The sequence below is a fragment of the Schistocerca nitens genome, chromosome 5 (assembly GCF_023898315.1).
Source record: "Schistocerca nitens isolate TAMUIC-IGC-003100 chromosome 5, iqSchNite1.1, whole genome shotgun sequence".
Taxonomy (NCBI): Eukaryota; Metazoa; Arthropoda; class Insecta; order Orthoptera; family Acrididae; genus Schistocerca; species Schistocerca nitens.
This window is the reverse complement of record NC_064618.1, coordinates 127092775-127113927: the sequence shown is the minus strand read 5'-3', so window position 1 is coordinate 127113927 and position 21153 is coordinate 127092775.

Sequence of the window (21153 nt, the reverse complement as noted above, 5' to 3'; positions counted from 1 at the left end):
AATTGCGTGCATGTGGAGTGTCGTCTCAGTTGTGTGACTGGATTCGTGATTTCCTCTCAGAGAGGTAACAGTTCGTAGTGATGGACGGTAAATAATCGAGTAGAACAGAAGTGATATCTGGCGATCCGTAAGGTAGTGTCAGAGGCCCTCTGCTGTTCCTGATTTATATAAATGATCTAGGTGATAATCTGAGCAGCCCCCTTAGATTGTTTGCAGATGACGCTGTACTTTACCGTCTAGTAAAATCATCAGACGATCAATTCCAATTACAAAATGATCTAGAGAGAATTTCTGTATGACGCGAAAAGTGGCAATTAGCACTAAACAAAGAAACGTGCGAGGCCATCCACATGGGTGCTAATAGAAATCCGATAAATTTTGGGTGTACGATAAATCGCACAAATTTAAGGGCTGTCAATTGGACTAAATACCTAAAATTGCAATTACGAGCAACTTAAATTGGAAAGACATCACAGATAATATTGTGGGCAAGGCGAAACAAAGACTGCGCTTTGTTGGCAGAACACTCAGAAGATGCGACAAACCCACAATAGACACAGCCTACATTACACTTGTCCGTCCTCTGCTGGAATATTGCTGCGCGGTATGAGATCCTTACCAGGTAGGAGTGACGGAGGACATCGAAAAAGTGCAAAGAAGGGCAGCCCGTTTCGTGTTATCGCGCAATAGTGGTGAGAGTGTCACTGATATGACACGCGAGTTGGGGTGGCAGTCACTGAAACAAAAGCGGTTTTCTTTGCGGCGAGATCTATTTACGGAATTTCAATCACCAACTTTCTCTTCCGGATGCGTAAATATTTTGTTGACTCCTACCTACGTAGGGAGAAATGATCATCATAATAAAATAAGAGAAATCAGAGCTCGAACGGAAAGATTTAGGTGTTCCTTTCTCCCACGCGCCATTCGAGAATGGAATGGTAGAGAAGTAGTATGAAAATGGTTCGACGAACCATCTGCCAGGCACTTAAAGTGTGAATTGCAGAGTAACCGTGTAGATTTAGATGTAGATGTAGATTAGCTCTAACCAACTGAAACTGACTCACTTGACCAGGTCAAAGTTTTCCAGTCGTGTAGGATTCAACCGCTATCGACACGATCCCAGGAGAGTCCCTGCAGGCGATGCCGTGCTGTAAGCAAAGGCACTCGCCTTTGTCACCTGTTGCCCGAGCTCATTAACGTCAGATTTTGCCGCACTGTCGTAACGAGTAAGCTCGTCGTACATTGGTTTCTGTGGTTATTTCACGCAGTGTTGCTTGTCTGTTGGACTAGTAGCACTACGCAAACGCCCTCGCTCTCCATCGTTAAGTGAAGACTGTCGGCCCCTGCGTTGTCCATGGTGAGAGGTAATGCCCGAACTTTGGTGTTCTCGCACAATCTATCTTCACACTACGAATCTCGGAATATTGGGTTTCCTAACGATTTCGGAAATGGAATGTACGGTGCCTCTCGCTCCAACTACCACTCGGCGTCGAATGTCTGTTAATTGCCGTCGTGCGGCGATAATCACGTCAGAAACCATCTCCCATCAGTCACTTATGTATAAACGACTGCTCCGCCGATGCACTCCCCTTTTACACCACGCGCACACGATAGCACCGCCATCTATATACACTACTGGACATTAAAATTGCTACACCTCGAAGATGACGTGCTACAGACGCGAAATTTGACCGACAGGAAGAAGATGCCGTGATATGCAAATGACTTGCTTTTCAGAGCATTCACACAAGGTTGGCACCGGTGGCGACACCTACAACGTGCGACATGAGGAAAGTTTTCAACCGATTTCTCATACACAAACAGCAGTTGACCGGCGTTGCCTGGTTAAACGTTGTTGTTATGCCTCGTGTAAGGAGGAGGAATACGTACCATCAAGTTTCCGACTTTGATAAAGGTCGGATTGTAGCCTATCGCGATTGCGGTTTATCGTATCGCGACATTGCTGCTCGCGTTCGTCGAGATCCAATGACTGTTAGCAGAATGTGGAATCGGTGGGTTCAGGAGGGTAACATGGAACGCCGTGCTGGATCCCAACGGCCTCGTATCACTAGCAGTCGAGGTGACTGGCATCTTATCCGCATGGCTGTAACGGATCTTGCAGCCACGTCTCGATACCTGAGTCAACAGATGGGGACGTTTGCAAGACAACAACCATCTGCACGAACAGTTCGACCACGTTTGCAGCAGCATGGACTATCAGCTTCGGATACCGTGGCTGCAGTTACCCTTGACGCTGCATCACAGACAGGAGCGTCTGCGATGGTGTACTCAACGACGAACCTGGGTGCATGAATGGCAAAACGTCATTTTTTCGGATGAATCCAGGTTCTGTTTGTAGCATCATGATGGAGCATCCGTGTTTGCCGACATCGCGGTGAACACACATTGGAAGCGTGTGGAAGTTACATTTCACATGTGTTACGACCCGTGGCTCTACCCTTCATTCGATCCCTGCGAAACCCTACATTTCAGCAGGATAACGCACGACCGCATGTTCCAGGTCCTGTACGGGCCTTTCTGGATACAGAAAATGTTCGACTGCTGCCCTGGCCAGCACATTCTCCAGATCTCTCACCAACTGAAAACGTCTGGTCAATGGTGGCCGAGCAACTGGCTCGTCACAATACGCCAGTCACTACTCTTGACGAACTGTGGTATCGTGTTGAAGCTGCATGGGAAGCTGTACCTGTACACGCCATCCAAGCTCTGTTTGACTCAATGCCCAGGCGTATCAAGGCCGTTATTAAGGCAGAGGTTGCTGTTCTGGGTACTGATTTCTTAGGATCTATGCACCCAAATTGCGTGAAAATGTAATTACATGTCAGTTCTAGTATAATATATTTGCCCAATAAATACCCGTTTATCATCTGTATTTCTTCTTGTGTAGCAATTTTAAAGGCTAGGAGTGTTTATATGTATGAGTATCGCATGACGTTTGTCACTTCAGAGTATTACGGTCACCTTCTCAGTAATATTTAAGACACCTTTTTTGACGCTTCAAGAAGGCTCGTTGTCTTCGTGCAGTAAGGAAGAACTGCTTTTCCTATCCCTCGGAGCCTCTCAGTCAACCGTGCAATACGATTTTACTTAACTGGAAGTTCGACTTTAAACAAAGAGAGGAATTAACAGCCATAGACAGTCACAAGGGAGGTGGTGCAAGACGGCGTTCAGCAGATACAGGCAGTCTCGTGTCTGTGACTGGAATAGGACGTAATACGGGAGACGGCAGCGCCGTGGAGCTGTACAAATATAGCGTTGGTGAGTGAGTGAGGTAGGTCTCCGTCGCGGCTGGCGGCAGTCGGCGCGTGCCACGGGCAGGCCGCGGCTTTTTGCAGGAGGTTCACTGAACCACGGTGGCGCCGGCGCACGTCACGCGTCCCGCACCGCCGCTACCACTGCCTCGGCTGCTGCAGCCGCCTTCCACTGGATAGCGTGGCGTCGCTTTCAGTTTAGGACCCAAAAGCACGAAACTTCCTGGCAGATTAAAACTGTGTGCCAGACCGAGAATCGAACTCGGAACTTTTGCCTGGCACACAGTTTTAATCTGCCAGGAAGTTTCATATCAGCGCACACTCCACTGCAGAGTGAAAATCTCATTCTGCAAACGTCCCCCAGGCTGTGCCTAAGCCATGTCTCCGAAATATCCTTGCTTTCAGGAGTGATAGTCCTGCAAGGTTCGCAGGAGAGCTTCTGTAAAGTTTGGAAGGTAGGAGACGAGGTACTGGCAGAAGTAAAGCTATGAGTAAGGGGCATGAGTCGTGCTTGGGTAGCTCAGGTGGTAGAGCACTTGCCCGCGAAAGGCAAAGGTCCCGAGTTCGAGTCTCGGTCTGGCACACAGTTTTAATCTGCCAGGAAGTTTCATATCAGCGCACACTCCGCTGCAGAGTGAAAACCTCATTCTGGACCCAAAAGCACGTTGGACTCATCTATGTTGCCCAGCCACATAAAGCCTGTTTATTTGCTGCCTCTCGACTCGGAGGTAGACGGTTAGAATCCTGCTGACGGAAGAAATTTGCATCGCTTGTGTGACTCGGTAGTACAGAAACACTTTGGCCAGCTAGGAGTCCGTGACAACTGGATCGAAAGTGCACAACATCGCCATCTATGGACGAGCTCTGTGAGGTCGGCGCATGAACTACAGGGTCCTCGATCGCCGATTTGATGATGATGATGATGATGATGATGATGTGTGGATCGGTGGCTGAGTGATAACGGTCTGAGTACGTATCCAAAGGTCTGTCACTTATCAGTTATTTCACTCCTGGCAATGTGGAAACTGCCGAGCTGCACCGTGCTCCAGAATCCGCGTTAAATTGTAGGTACGCCTACAACTGGCTGGCTAAATCAGTTTTATAGTCGCAGATAGGTAACGGCATACCACATCCATTTGTACCATCTCTAATAGTGTTTGGACCGACTCTATGGTCAGTATTTACCTTTGCTTTTTAGTATTTCGGCGTAAAGGGAAAGGGAGGGGGTGGCGTACAGTTTCTGATGGCTAGTCTCTGCGCCAGTGCCCTGGAATAAATTCTAAATCTCCATGCAGTGTCTCATGGAGTGAGGACATGTGACTTCATTATATAAGTCTGTGGGCTTTCGTCCGCTTCTGGTAAAATCTTCTAAGTCGTTAGGCTGCACCATAATCCTCTGACGTTCTTCAATGCTCGACGTTTCGAACCGTCCGCTAGGATCATCTTCAGTATTGCACTGGTGGTGTCCGTGGATTGCTGAACACTGTCGAAACCAAGTGTCGCGTTCGCATACGAAATGCTAGTTTGTATACAGAGTGATTCGACCGCCCCCATCCTATGGGTTTTTATGCAACCCACAACACCGTCAAAAACCATGAGTGAGATTTTCATATTATCTCGCTCGCTGCACGCAGTCTATTAGTCCTATACTAAAAATTAACAGGACGATTCTGAAGGAAGTTTAATGTAGTTAAATTTTGTACTGGTGTACATGTTCGCTGGAGGCCACAGCTTTCGAGTTATTCAAGAAAGACGCGTTTGACGGTCCCTTTTTACGTTTTTCTTGAGGAATTCGGAAACGACTGCCTGCAGCGAAAACGTATCCCAGTGCAAAAAATTAACTAAATTCGATTTCCTACAGAAAGTTCCCGTTCATTTATTCTGTTTGAGTAGTAGTTTGCATGTAGCGAACAAGAGATCATGAAAATCTCGCACACTGTTTTTTAAGGCGCTGTGGGTTACATAAAACCCATAGGTATGGGCAGCTGAATCACCTCTATAATCACACCTGCCTGAATATGGTGAACTTAATGCGCATCCACGGTTTGCGAAGAATGCGGCGCTATGCTATGTACTAAAGAGAGGGGAACGGCAACACTAGGAACTACGTAACGAAGTGATGGAGTCTTCCAGCGCTCAGGGTAAGGACGCGTTTGTGCACACGGACCAAGTTATTTTCATAAATTAGGTGTGATAGACTACTGGCCATTAAAATTGCTACACCAAGTAGATATGCAGATGATAAACGGGTATTCATTGGACAAATGTATTATACTAAAACTAACATGTGATTACATTTTCACGCAATTTGGGTGCATAGATCCTGCAAAATCAGTACCCACAACAACCACCTCTGGCCGTAACAACGGCCTTGATACGCCTGGTCAATGAGTCCTTGGATTGCGTGTACAGGTACAGCTGCCCATGCAGCTTCAACACGATACCACATTTCATCAAGAGTAGTGACTGGCGTATTGAATGAAGGGTAGAACCACGGGTCGTAACACATCTGAAATGTAACGTTCACTGTTCAAAGTTCCGTCAATGCGAACAAGAGGTGACGGAGACGTGTAACCAATGGCACCCCATACCATAACGCCGGGTGATACGCCAGTATGGCGATGACGAATACACGCTTCCAATATGCGTTCACAGCGATGTCGCCAAACACGGATCGACCAGCATGATGCTGTAAACAGAACCTGGATTCATCCGAAAAAATGACGTTTTGGCATTCGTGCACCCAGGTTCGTCGTTGAATACACCATCGCAGGCGCTCTAGTCTGTGATGCAGCGTCAAGGGTAACCGCAGCCATGATCTCCGTGCTGATAGTCAATGCTGCTGCAAACATCGTCGAACTGTTCGTGCAGATGGTTGTTGTCTTGCAAACGTCCCCATCTGTTGGCTCAGGGATCGAGACGTGGCTGCACGATCCGTTACAGCCATGTGCGTCATCTCGACTGCTAGTGATAGGAGGCCGTTGGGATCCAGCACAGCGTTCCGTATTACCCTCCTGAACCCACCGATTCCACATTCTGCTAACAGTCATTGCATCTCGACCAACGCTAGCAGCAATGTCGCGACACAGTAAACCGCAATCGCGATAGGCCACAATCTGACATTTATCAAATTCGGAAACGTGATGGGACGCATTTCTCCTCCTTACACAAGGCATCACAACAAAGTTTCACCAGGCAACGCCGGTCAACTGCTGTTTGTGTATGAGAAATCGGTTGGAAACTTTCCTCATGTCAGCACGTTGTATGTGTCGCCAACGGCGCCAACCTTGTGTGAGTGCTCTGAAAAGCTAATCACTTGCATATCACAGCATCTTCTTCCTGTCGGCTAAATTTCGCGTCTGCAGCACGTCATCCTCGTGGTGTAGCAATTTTAATGGTCACTAGTGTAATAAGGTAACTTTACTTTATTCTTGTAAGTTAACGCGTTTAAGACGTAAATGATAAAAAAATATGGTTCAGATGGCTCTGAGGACTATGGGACTTAACTTCTGAGGTTATCAGTCCCCTAGAACTTAGAACTACTTAAACCTAACCAACCTAAGGACATCACACACATCCATGCCCCAGGGAGGATTCGAAACTGCGACCGTAGTGGTCGCGCGGTTCCAGACTGTAGCGCCTAGAACTGCTCGGCCACACCGGCCGGCCGTAAATGATAAGTAGGGTAATGTTGCAGGTAATTTCTTTCATTAAATACTGCCATCTTATATCGGGACGGGAGACGTTAGCGATTTTTCGAGGTTCTGTCGAGATGAGGCGGCCGCAGAGTGGGCCGGTCTGCGGCAGGCGCTAATTAATTGCCGCTCGGCGTCGGACGCGGCTCCGGCTCCGGACCGCTCATTCCGGCCGCAGCGTAATTTACGAGCCGGCGGGCCGAGATTTTACGTTCCGAAAGCCATTACGCTGGCGGAGTCTCTCCGGCTTCCTTTTTGTGGCGCGGCAGCTCTCGCAGACGGCGCCAGCAGGTAACGCCGCGCGGAAAACCGCGGGGCGTGCGGGCGGCGCGTCCCGAGGCTGCGAACACCCGCACAGCCGCCCGCTCCCCCCACCTGTGCACCGCTCGCCTCCCAAAACTAGAGTCCTCTGTACAAGTCGACGACAGGCTCGAACGTCCGGAGGCTATTCCGGCGAGGACCCAACTGACTACACCTCGAAAAAAACAACAGCCCGACACTTGAAAATGGGAGGGGGCACTTTTGTCTTTTTCTTTCGGGTTACACGCTGGCCGTTAACGTGCAGTATTTTGTTTGCTTAGCACGGGGCTCGCAATCCGAACCACACGCCACTGTAAAGCACTAATGAAGGACTGGGTCCCTTGCGTCGATTGCACGTAATTCATTAGGGTTAATCCAACACATTTATTTCAAATAACATAAATGAAGTTACATTTGAATCTGTCTGACATTAAACAGGAATAAAAAAAAATGAGCTGATTTAGTGCGTGAAGCGCGAGTTAAGCTAATAACCAGATAAACTAAACAATTCTCCGTAATTCAAAAGAAAGAGAAAAACAAAATTGAATCAATACACCCCACAGACAAATATCCAAAATACCTTACAATACTACTCAAAGGAATAAACTGAAGTGGGAGAGCAGTCATTTACCCGACAGAACACTTCAAAATGAGTTCAATAACACAGATGCGTGCCCCAGAAAACTGCAAGACATTAAATACACATCATTTGACGAATAACAAATACTCATTAACATTATGCCACTCCTGTTTGAACTGCTGTGCCCCAAAGAAACAGGGCTTATTCTGAAAGAACAATTTTTTTTATATGTTTAAATTACAGCATTAAGGAATTCCAAAAGATGTCCAATCGAACCCCCCCCCCCCCTCTTTCAGTTGAGGCACAAATCTTTCTAGGCGGAGGCTGAGCCAGAAACACAGAGTGCCACAAAAACACAGTTTTGCTGTGAAATCTTACAGGACACCCGGAAGCAGTAACAGACAAGGGATCGGCACCCATAAATAACACAAAGAGTCAGGCTGGGAGCACATCCTACGAGAACTTGTTCGCACTATGCTCACCGCAAACTGTAGACATTCCGGCCGAACATCCGCTTGCGGTGGCTGCCAGAAGGACGAAGCAACCAACAGGCGCACGCCGTGCTTCTCACACAGGCACCTCAATTTGTACAAACATCTAGGCCAACACCGACTCCGGACTCCCCTCTCACTGCGAGGCTTGGGCACAGTTTATACGAAATGCCTTCCTGGCAACCAGTAACCGCCGCAGGAGTTTCACGATTAGTAAACAGCCCCAACGTAACTGACATCACACATGTGCTTACGCCCGAGCCGCAACTCCGCCAGTCTCACCGGCCGCCCCAAACCGACTGCCTCTCGCCGTCCCGCGTGCCCCAGCCGAAAACGCAAAGATGCTCATGCCCGGGGACGCGCCAAAGATAACAAGCCGATCGCTGATGATCGACCAGCGGTCTGGCTCAGTTCAAGTCGTCACTTTTCTTCAGACTTCCGCGACTAGTTAATGACATGCTGTTACTCGAAGTGAAGATGCCGCACAGAGAAACAACATAAACTACGGTACCCACCGTAGCTGTTACGTTACCGAACGTAAGCACCGTCTGCAGCTGACTGTGCCAACCGAAACCTGAAGTATGACAGCGAAAAGAATAGAAGGCATGGCTGAGCTGATTCGTTGTTGCTGTGGAAGCTGTTCTGTAAATAACTTCCGCGGCTAGTTTATGAGATTCTGTTACTCGAAGTGAAGATGCCGCACAGGGAAACGATGTAAACTACGGTACCTACCGTAGCTGTTACGTTACCGAACGTAAGCACCGTCTGCAGCTGACTGTGCCAACCGAAACCTGAAGTATGACAGCGAAAAGAATAGAAGGCATGGCTGAGCTGATTCGTTGTTGCTGTGGAAGCTGTTCTGTAAATAACTTCCGCGGCTAGTTAATGAGATTCTGTTACTCGAAGTGAAGATGCCGCACAGGGAAACGATGTAAACTACGGTACCGATCGCAGCAGTTACGTTACCGACCGTAAGCACCATCTGCAGCTGACTGTGCCAACCGAAACCTGAAGTATGACAGCCGAAAGCATAGAAGGCATGGCCGAGCTGATTCGTAGTTGCTGTGGAAGCTGTTCTGTAAACAACTAGCTGTTATTTCGTTATTCTGATCCACGTTATTCTGATCTCTCCTACTTCACTTGGAGTTGCCAATCTTCTAAAACAGTTGTTCCAAGCCATTCTGAAACCATTACCCCTAAATGTAATCAGACGTTAGTTAGTATCCCACCCGCACAACCACCCCCTGTCCCCATCATCGACGTTAGCGCCTTACTAAACCGTAAAATGAAATTTTTATTTTTAAAACGACAAAAAATAAATGATATTTAATTGTTGTAGGTGTTAAACAACGAACTAATGAGTCAGTGAGGCAATAGGTATCGCTTATTTCTAACAACTTTTCTTTTGAACAGAATGGTGCAGTTTTCAGTGGATCATGAGAACTTCATACAACACCTTCTGGGAGAAGAAGGCTTATTATCTGCATTGAGGGTAGGCAACTGTTACTAAACATCCATGCACTAGAGCACTTCTCCCCCTAATGACACTCTTTCATCCCGACCCTGCACCCCCATTTTAAATTAAACAAGTTAAAATGTGGACTCTACACTTATTGTTGGTAAATTACTTGACTGCTGGCGGAAACTGGAAGACAACAGACTGGCAACCCTTTTGTGTGCACCCATTGCCACCAATAATAATAATAATAGTAGTAAAAATAATGATAATACTTTTGCCGCGCGGGATTAGCCGAGCGGTCTGAGGCGCTGCAGTCACTAATTGTGCGGCTGGTCCCGGCGGAGGTTCGAGTCCTCCCTCAGGCATGGGTATGTGTGTTTGTCCTTAGGAAAATTTAGGTTAAGTAGTGTGTAAGCTTAGGGAGTGATGACCTTAGCAGTTAAGTCCCATAAGATTTCACACATATTTGAACATTTTTGATAATACTTTGTAGGTCCCCCAGAGCAATGTAGCAGCTATTACATACTTACTGTTTTGTCGCGCTGCCAATTACTTATGTATTTCGAAGTAAATAATGAAACAACTTCTGATGCATTGCGGGAACTACCTACATCTCGGAGAAACCATTTTCACGAGATATTCAAGCATACACGATGTGGTTGTCTCAATTTTACTGTCATAGAATGATGATACAAAGTACAGAGTATGTGTGTAGTGGGTGGATTATGTGAAGTGATGATGTTCATACATTCGTTTCCCAAGCTGTGACGTCCACCACATTGTGTCACCTGTTAATGCTAGTATTTGAAAAACAAATTTAGTTATACGGAATTATGTAATCATTATTACAGGCTTACCAAAATGATAAAGCAATAATCTTTTAAAAACAATTTAGTCTCGTGACCGAAACACAAGTGAACACTTTTGTTTTTACCCATCGCAAAACTTCATTTTATCCCTCAGGGGTAATTAGCCCCCGGTTGGAATCACTGTAATGTAGAACATCTTACATAGTCTGCAATACCATATAATTGAACAGTTGCGGGAGGATTCGACAGTTAAATCACTCAGACGATCACAAGTTTTTTTGATTAAAACCACTCTTTATACCGCACTCGAAATCCGTTCAAAACCGTTGACAGTTGCTATACCTGCAAAAATGAACGATGATGAGCAACCATTTTACTATGACAATCAAAATCCGAATACAAGAGTTTGAGCAACGCGAGGTGTCACTGAACTACTTGAAACTTCCCGAGTCACTGTGCAACCAGCCGCTCCCCAGCACAAGAACCTCCCTCTGTGACTCGCCCTCACCTCTATCCTCAGATGGACCACCTGTTCCGTCTGCCAACTACGATTTGCATCTAAGGGGCAAGTAGCAAAAATCCTTAATTTTTCCAGCAAAGTAGTTCGTAGGTAGTGACTTAATACGAGTTTCTTAATCACCATTGGTGTTTCTATCTTCAGTGGTGGGAAAACAACACTTCGCTCTTCAACATCTAAACATTGTTTACCTGTTAAAGCAGAAGTGTCAGAAATTTTATTTAAGTATTGCGTTTCTTTTGTTTATTTCATAAGCCCACTCTGGGTTGATGCGTTCAATCCAGCTCGGCCGGTCGCAGAGGCTATGGGTGGGTTATAGTATGGAAGACCAGATGAGGACCAAAAACAAAAGGTTACAACGACGGAAAGTCAAGCAGTACGTAGCAGCGAGTCTTGACTGTAAAAGCTGCACTTGAAATTCTCCGTATCAGGTGATTGCGATGAAATGTGCCTCATAATTCCTTGCTGTCCGTTTCCTCTCAAACAGTCCTTTGGATTGCGGATAAGATATCAATCGTGGAACGCGCTTATCGATGCTCGTTGTAAGGCTGCTGTTACAGCCGAAACGGAGATAACGTGCGACCGTAATATACCAATCCAATGACATTCCTCGAAGGGAGGGGGCACAATTTACTACACACTTGAGTTTCATACCATGGCTGCCTGCACTGATTGGTTTGTGTCGCGCGGTTGCACCTGTCGGCTGGTAATTAAAGTGCCTTTGTCTGCTTTGCAGGCTGTGGCACCGATTCCCACTAGCTGCAGTTTAATTAAGTTTCTTCACGCCCTTGCTTATATCATGTACGGAACGAATTTACTAAGTGCGGAATACCTCCACCATAAACTGCGCCAAAGTTCAAAGGTGTATCAACGTATAAAAAAAGGGTAAGTGATACTGTAATACGTGGCCTAAAAAGAACGCGTAATTGATGAAATATCTAAAGAAAGACAAGAAGTACAGGAACCCTGTGGTTTATTAGATCATTTTCGGCCGTGTGGAAGGTCTGACATCCACTAAAGGTGCGGAATAAAACGTATAAGAATATATACTCAGCTCCCCGACATAATGTAATTTTACACTACCGAGCATTAAAATTGCTACACCAAGAAGAAATGCAGATGATAAACGGGTATTTATTTGACAAATATATTATACTAGAACTGACATGTGATTATATTTTCACGCAATTTGGGTGCATAGATCCTGAGGAATCAGTACCCAGAACAACCACGTCTGGCCGTAATAACGGCCTTGATACGCCTGGCGCCGGTCGGAGTGGCCGAGCGGTTCTAGGCGCTACAGTCTGGAACCGCGCGACCCCTACGGTCGCAGGTTCGAATCTTGCCTCGGCCATGGATGTGTGTGATGTCCTTAGGCTAGTTAGGTTTAAGTAGTTCTAAGTTCTAGGGGACTGCTGACCTCAGAAGTAAAGTCCCATCTACCTGGGAACCCGTGCCTATGGCCCTCTGAGTCTCGTGGACGAATAGCTGAGCTGGGTTTCGCACGACCGTCTTTTTCGAAACCCATGCTGATTCCTACAGATTTCTAGTCTCCAGAAAAGTCATTATACTCGAGCGTAATACGTGTTCCAAAATTATACAATTGATCGACTTTAGATATATAGGTCTATAGTTCTGCACATCTGTTCGACGTACCTTCTTGAAAACGGGGATAACCTGTGCCCTTTTCCAATACTTTGGAACGCTACGCTCTTCTAGAGACCTACGGTACACCGCTGCAAGAAGGGGGGCAAGTTCCTTCGCGTACTCTGTGTAAAATCGAACTGGTATCCCATCAGGTCCAGCGGCCTTTCCTCTTTTGAGCGATTTTAATTGTTTTTCTATTCCTCTGTCATCTATTTCGATACCTACCATTTTGTCATCTGTGCGACACTCTAGAGAAGGAACTACAGTGCAGTCTTCCTCTGTGAAACAGCTTTGGAAAAAGACATTTAGTATTTCGGCCTTTAGTCTGTCATCCTCTGTTTCAGTACCATTTTGCTCACAGAGTGTCTGGACATTTTGTTTTGATCCACCTACCGTTTTGACATAAGATCAGAATTTATTAGGATTTACTGCCAAGTCAGTGCATAGAACTGTACTTACGAATTCGTTGAACGCCTCTGGTATAGCCCTCCTCACACTACATTTCGCTTCGTGTAATTTTTTGTTTGCCTGTTAGGCTTTGGCTATGTTTCACTATGATCACCACTGACGTAGGATATTTGTACCTAAATGGTGGAAATAGAGGCGAGCTGGCGACCGGCGTTTTTGCCGGAGCGGGCTTTTTGCAGCACCGCCTCATTACTGTCCGTATAGCTGCAGGCGGTGACACGGCACGGACGTGCGCCGGGTCAGAGCGCTGCCGGCGCCTCGCCTTCCTTACACGGAGAGCCCACACAAAAGGCGAGGCGCACGCTGCCGTCCGCTGGTCGCCGACCCCCCGTGTCTGCAAGTGTACCACCACACGCGAGGCGCGGCAACAAAGTGTCTCTTCGGGATTAGAGGCAGAGCACAAGCTCGGCCCGAGAATGATGGCGAAGGGTCGGGGCCAAAGCTTTGGAGGGGCCATCCCGGTGTTGGGTTGCAACGATGTTGGGAATCCGCCTGTCCTGTCACGGTCGCCATTTGAACATTTTCAATGTTCGGATAGTAAGTTGCCGTCTCTTTAATCTAAGAATAGATGATCAATGCAGCTAGCCGCTATCTCTGTGTAATGTCTTGTCTGTATAGACGTGTATCTGTTGTCTTTAAGATCCCTTCACCTTCACACATAAGTCTATACAGTAAAGTAAGGGCTGTCCGCAGCTCGTGGTCGTGCGGTAGCGTTCTCGCTTCCCACGCCCGGGTTCGCGGGTTCGATTCCCGGCGGGGTCAGGGATTTTCTCTGCCTCATGATGACTGGGTGTTGTGTGCTGTCCGTAGGTTAGTTAGGTTTAAGTAGTTCTAAGTTCTAGGGGACTGATGACCATAGATGTTAAGTCCCATAGTGCTCAGAGCCATTTGAACCATAGTAAAGTAATGACCTCCCAGTTCTTGGCTGATCCGTGATAAGACAGGCGAAAAATTAGACTAATGGAGGATTCTTAGTATTATCTCTATTTTCGTTCGCTGTCTCTCTTTCTCTCCTATATCTATGTATAGTTTTTAATATAAGATTTCATTACGTGATATAGTGATAAAAAGAATCACCCAAATAGAATCTTTGGTGGAGTCCTTCGTCTTAGTAATCAGCGGCTGGATTGCTGTAAGAGATCTTTAGACTTATTATTACTGTTAAACACTGCAGTCAGTCGGGAGAATCAATCGTTTGGACAATTCGTTCCTTTTACGAAAGATTGCGAATTCCAGATGTGTACGAAGCCTTTTTGGACGATTTAACACAGGCTCAGTGATTGCAGGCTCTCTTCGACACAGCTGAAACTTCCCCACTAATTACAGGGCCAACGTGATAAAAAAAAAACCTCATTCGTTCATTCACTCCAGAATAAAAAAGTCGCAAACCTTATTTATGGAGGAAATCGTATATTAAATCCATCTCCATTACATGTCCAGATCTCCGGTGATTCCACGCCTTAATTATTTTCCTTTTACAATCTCTTTCTCTTCAAAACAAACCGCTAGCGGCACAAATGTTAATTGGCTCGCTTTAGCGAGAAGAAAAGCAGAATATGTATCTCTCACAAACACGTCAATCCCTCAACAGGTACTCCAGAAGCTGTCCTAGTTACCACTCTACCAACCATGGAGAATGCATATATGCATCTCTGTTATTTCAAAGAATAAATGCACTAGAAAATGCTTTGGCGTCGATGAGCTGTCGCCGCATATATTGCGAGAAAATCAGATCCGATAACTTTTCCAAAGTGAATGAATGTGGATGGCTTGATTGAAAATGATTAATTGGTAGACGGTATTTGCTGTGTGGACATTACACTAAATAAGGAAAGTCAGACGGCAATCTGATCTTTCTCATCTCAGCCGATACGAGAAAGGAAGGAAAAAAAAAAAAAAAACAAACAGGCTTAATAAATGGCTCTGAGCACTATGGGACTCAACAGCTGTGGTCAGAACTCCCCTAGAACTTAGAACTACTTAAACCTAACTAACCTAAGGACATCACACACATCCATGCCCAAGGCAGGATTCGAACCTGCGACCGTAGCGGTCTCGCGGTTCCAGACTGCAGCGCCTAGAACCGCTCGGCCACACCGGCCGGCGGTGCCGGATTCCAAATTAGTCTTCTTGGGAGGGGTTGGGGGACGGTGAGCGAGGTGGCGCAGTTGTCGGGAGCGGCAGCGCTCAAATCCCCGTCGCACGTTCGTCGTTTAATAGTTCCGTACTTTTGATAATCACTTCTGGTCAGCGCAGGAATGAATTCTTCTCCAAGACCACAGCCGACTTCACCCACAAACGTAATCTAACCTATACTGTACTTCCATCGCTTACGGTTAAGTCGACTATACGACGAACTATGAACTCCTTTCCCCCGCTTGCAACAATTATCCTCCAGTTCATAGCTGTGCTGGAGGAGTTCAGTGCTCCCGGTCGCACACGCTCCTGTTATAGGACGTAAAAGAACCTCTAGCAGAAAGAGTGCAGTCAGTCAGTGGACCCTGTCAAATCTGTAGTGTTTTTTTTTTCTTTTTTTCTTAATACGGATCCCAGTCTCACTTTGCCCATGCGATTAGTTAAAAGATGCAACTGTAGCTCTACTGATCTCGACATCTAGCAGTCTCTGACAAATTCCTAGATGCGAACAATGGACGGGAAAAATGCATCGCTCACAGCTTGCGTCAGATTTCCAAAAGCTCATCGAATGTTCTCGGTCAATACATGAAACAAAGTGTTGGTCTCGAGATAAACAATTCAAATATCTGACAGTCAGAAAGACGCGCAAAAAATTAAAATATACGTAATGGCAATGGCGCAATATCATTTACTACAACTTTTAATAAAGCTCACCAAACAAGTTTCTTCAACCAGTAAATCCTTCAGCTAATTATTAGTTCGCTGATGTAATACATATCTTCCGCCTAATAAGTCGCAATTGCTAATCAGCTATGACCACATCAAAACTGAAACTGTGAAATATAGCGCGCGGAGAAAGTTGGTGATTGGAATTTCGTGAGAAGATTCCGTCGCGACGAAAAACGCCTTTCTTTTAAGGAGGGTAGGACGTCACACGGGCCGACTTGGAGCAGGAGAGGCACCACACGACATTTTATTTTCTACTGTCTATACTTTTACAACTAAATTCATAAAACTTTGTCAGCATGACCAGGAAGGATTCAGGATTCACACTCATAGCAGTGGAAGTGTAAAAACAAGAAAATAATTTTTTTACATGTGAAATTTCATCATCTTTTTCACTTATTAATGGCAGCATTTGTTACTATAGGTACACTTTTCTTCATAAGTAAGAGACATCCTTTGATGAATTTTGCACAGCATACAAACCATACTTACAGGTGTATGAAACTCTAGAATTTTCCAAATCTATTAAAAACCGTGGTAAAAATTGAGATAATTAACTACAAAATTTGATTTTTTTCTAAAGTTTAAAACGTACCAGCTCATTCATTTTTTCATAAATTAAATTGATTCTAGAGTTTCAGACACCTTTATGTATGGTTAGTATGCTGTGCAAAATTCATCGAACAGTCTCTCTCTTACCTATGAAGGAAAGTGTACCTATAGCAACAAATTCAGCCAATAGTAAGTGAAAAAATGATGAAATTTCACATGTAAAAAAATTATTTTGTTATGTTTTTGAACTTCCGCTGCTACGAGTGTGAATCCTGAATCCTTCCTGGTCATGCTGACAAAGTTTTATGAATTTACTTGTAAAAGAATAGACAGTGATAATTAAAATGTCCTGTGGTGCCTCTCCTGCTCCAAGTCAGTCCGTTTGACGTCCTACCCCCCTTAATGATGTCCAGCCCAAATCCTGTATTATTTTTGTGACATTCTCTCCCATATTTCGCGATAATACAAAACGTGCTGCCTTTCTTTGAACTTTTTCGATGCACTCCGTCAGTCCTATCTGGTAAGGACCCACACCGCGCAGCAGTATTCTAAAACAGGACGGACAAGCGTAGTGTAGGCAGTGTCCTTAGTAGGTCTGTTACATTCTCTAAGTGTCCTGCCAATAAAACGCAGTCTTTGGTTAGCCTTCCCCACGACATTTTCTATATGTTCCTTCCAATTTAAGTTGTTGGTAATTGTAATTCCTAGGTATGTAGTTGAATTTACCGCCTTTATATTTGATTGATTTATCGTGTAACCGAAATTTAACAGATTCCTTTTAGCACTCATGTGGAAAACCTCACACTTTTCGTTGTTTAAGGTCAACTGCCGCTTTTCGCACTCTGAGGCTGGCACAGGAGACGAATTCGTGGCCGGCCGCATCAAACTAGTCAGAAAAATGGTTCAAGTGGCTCTGAGCACTATGGGACTTAACATCTGTGGTCATCGGTCCCTCTGACTTAGAACTACTTAAACCTAACTAACCTAAGGACATCACACAACACCCAGCCATCACGAGGCAGGATTCGAACCTGCGACCGTAGCGGTCACGCGGTTCCAGACTGAAGCGCTTAGAACCGCTCGGCCACACCGGCCGGCTAGTCAGAAGACTGACGACGTACCGAGCGAGGTGGCGCAGTGGTTAGCGCACTGGACTCACACTAGGGAGGACGACGGTTCAGTCCCGCGTCCGGCCATCCTGATTTAGGTTTTCCGTGATTTCCCTAAATCGCTCCAGGCAACTGCCGGGATGGTCCCTTTGAAAGGGCACGGCCGATTTCCTTCCCCGTCCTTCCCTAATCCTATGAGACCGATGACCTCGCTGTCTGGTCTCCTCCCCCACAACAACCCAACCCAACTAATGGCGTAAAAAAAAAAAAAAAATAGACTGCGGACGCTGCCTCAATACTGACAACTTGGCCAGACGTGGAGTGTACATACATAAAAAAGGATTAAAAACAATAGAAAGAGGATTCTTTGGTACAAATAATAGTAGTAATCATTCTTGATGGTATACGAGGTGCATTCAAGTTCTAAGGCCTCCGATTTTTTTTCTAATTAACTACTCACCCGAAATCGATGAAACTGGCGTTACTTCTCGACGTAATCGCCCTGCAGACGTACACATTTTTCACAACGCTGACGCCATGATTCCATGGCAGCGGCGAAGGCTTCTTTAGGAGTCTGTTTTGACCACTGGAAAATCGCTGAGGCAATAGCAGCACGGCTGGTGAATGTGCGGCCATGGAGAGTGTCTTTCATTGTTGGAAAAAGCCAAAAGTCACTAGGAGCCAGGTCAGGTGAGTAGGGAGTATGAGGAATCACTTCAAAGTTGTTATCACGTAACGTTAGCTCGATGTGCGGGTGCGTTGTCTTGGTGAAACAGCACACGCGCAGCCCTTCCCGGACGTTTTTGTTGCAGTGCAGGAAGGAATTTGTTCTTCAAAACATTTTCGTAGGATGCACCTGTTGGTCCGCAGCTCGTGGTCATGTGGTAGCGTTCTCGCTTCCCACGCCCGGGTTCCCAGGTTCGATTCCCGGCGGGGTCAGGGATTTTCTCTGCCTCGTGATGACTGGGTGTTGTGTGCTGTCCCTAGGTTAGTTAGGTTTAAGTAGTTCTAAGTTCTAGGGGACTGATGACCATAGATGTTAAGTCCGATAGTGCTCAGAGCCATTTGACCCATTTTGATGCACCTGTTACCGTAGTGCCCTTTGGAACGCAATGGGTAAGGATTACGCCCTCGCTGTCCCAGAACATGGACACCATAATTTTTTCAGCACTGGCGGTTACCCGACATTTTTTTGGTGGCGGTGAATCAGTGTGCTTCCATTGAGCTGACTGGCGCTTTGTTTCTGAATTGAAAAATGTCATCCACGTCTCATCCATTGTCACAACCGACGAAAAGAAAGTCCCATTCATGCTGTCGTTGCGCGTCAACATTTGCTTGGCAACATGCCACACGGGCAGCCATGTGGTCGTCCGTCAGCATTCGTGGCACCCACCTGGATGACACTTTACGCATTTTCAGGTCGTCATGCAGGATTGTGTGCACAGAACCCACAGAAATGCCAACTCTGGAGGCGATCTGTTCAACAGTCATTCGGCGAAAAACAATTCTCTCCACTTTCTCGATCATGTCGTCAGACCGGCTTGTGCGAGCCCGAGGATGTTTCGGTTTGTTGTCACACGATGTTCTGCCTTCATTAAACTGTCGCACCCACGAACGCACTTTCGACACATCCATAACTCCATCACCACATGTCTCCTTCAACGGTCGATGAATTTCAATTGGTTTCACACCGCGCAAATTCAGAAAACGAATGACTGCACGCTGTTCAAGTAAGGAAAAGGTCGCCATTTTAAGTATTTAAAACAGTTCTCATTCTCGCCGCTGGCGGTAAAATTCCATCTGCCGTACGGTGCTGCCATCTCTGGGACGTATTGACAATGAACGCGGCCTCATTTTAAAACAATGCGCATGTTTCTATCTCTTTCCAGTCCGGAGAAAAAAAATCGGAGGCCTTAGAACTTGAATGCACCTCGTAAATGTTTGGCTTTGGTTCAGAAACTGTTGTGGAAGAGTGTAGACGCGTAGGCAGCTGCGAGCTGCACCGTCTAATGCACGCCGGGAGTGACAAAGCGGCGGCCCGGTCGGCAGGTGGCGCTCGCAGCACGCGCCGCTGCTCGTCGGGATTCCGCGCGTGCGCCGTCGCAGTCTGAGCCGCGCCGGGTTCTTCGCGTGCCCGCTGTCCAGTCTGCTGGGCGGCTCGCGACTCGCTCCGCTGCAAGCGACCAGAGGTCGATTCAGGAGCCGCTATCAGTGCAGCTGGATGTCTGAGGCGGCTGCCGGTGCTCTTAATCTCGGCGTGCGCACCTGCCCGTCGCCGTCCACTGCTTTATGCTCTGCCAACAGCTTGGCGACATTCACGGACATCCTGTATAACGTTTCCATAATTTTTTGCCCGCTACACCTACGCCTGGTCGTAGACAGACAGTCGTTAACGATGATCAGCTATTTATTTTTACAGGCTACCAGACCAGCAGCAAGTGCGTACACAAGTCGTTCACATTAATTCGTTTTCAGGTCGAATGGTTGGAATGTTATATAACACCAAACTAAATGAAAAAAATGCGTATCATCGTATTTGAACTAATTCCATGAATAAGGAGGCTTAATCAGATGTAACTCTTCTCTTCTTCGCATATACTGTCCGCCCTGTGAATGTTTGTGTTTACGATGTAACAGTTCGGCTGTCAAGCAATAAATACGAGGATCACTCCAAAAGAAATGCATACTTTTTTTTTCAAAAAAATGTTCAAATGTGTGTGAAATCTTATGCGACTTAACTGCTCCACGAGACCGCTACGGTCGCAGGTTCGAATCCTGCCTCGGGCGTGGATGTGTGTGATGTCCTTAGGTTAGTTAGATTTAAGTAGTTCTAAGTTCTAGGGGACTGATGACATCAGATGTTAAGTCCCATAGTGGTCAGAGCCATTTGAAACATTTTGAACAATATTTTCATTTCTCAACATAGTTTCCATCCCTCTCAACTGCCTTACGCCATCTTGGAACCAGCGCCTGTATACCCGCACGGTAAAATTCTGGACCAATCTGTTGGAGCCACTGTTTGGCAGCGTGCACAAGGGAGTCATCATCTTCAAACCTCGTTCCACGAAGAGATGATGGTCACATAGAGCCAGGTCAGGACTGTAAGGCGGGTGTTTCAGTGTTGTCCATCCGAGTTTTGTGATCGCTTCCATGGTTTTTTTGACTGAGATGTGGCCGTGCATTGTCGTGCAACAGCAAAACTTTCTGCTTTTGCCGATGTGGTCGAACACGACTCGGTCGAGCTTGAAGTTTCTTTAGTGTCATCACATATGCATCAGAATTTATGGTGGTTCCACTTGGCATGATGTCCTCAAACAAGTCCTTCGGAATCGAAAAACACCGTAACCATAACTTTTCCAGCAGAAGGTGTGGTTAAGAATTTTTTTTTTTTT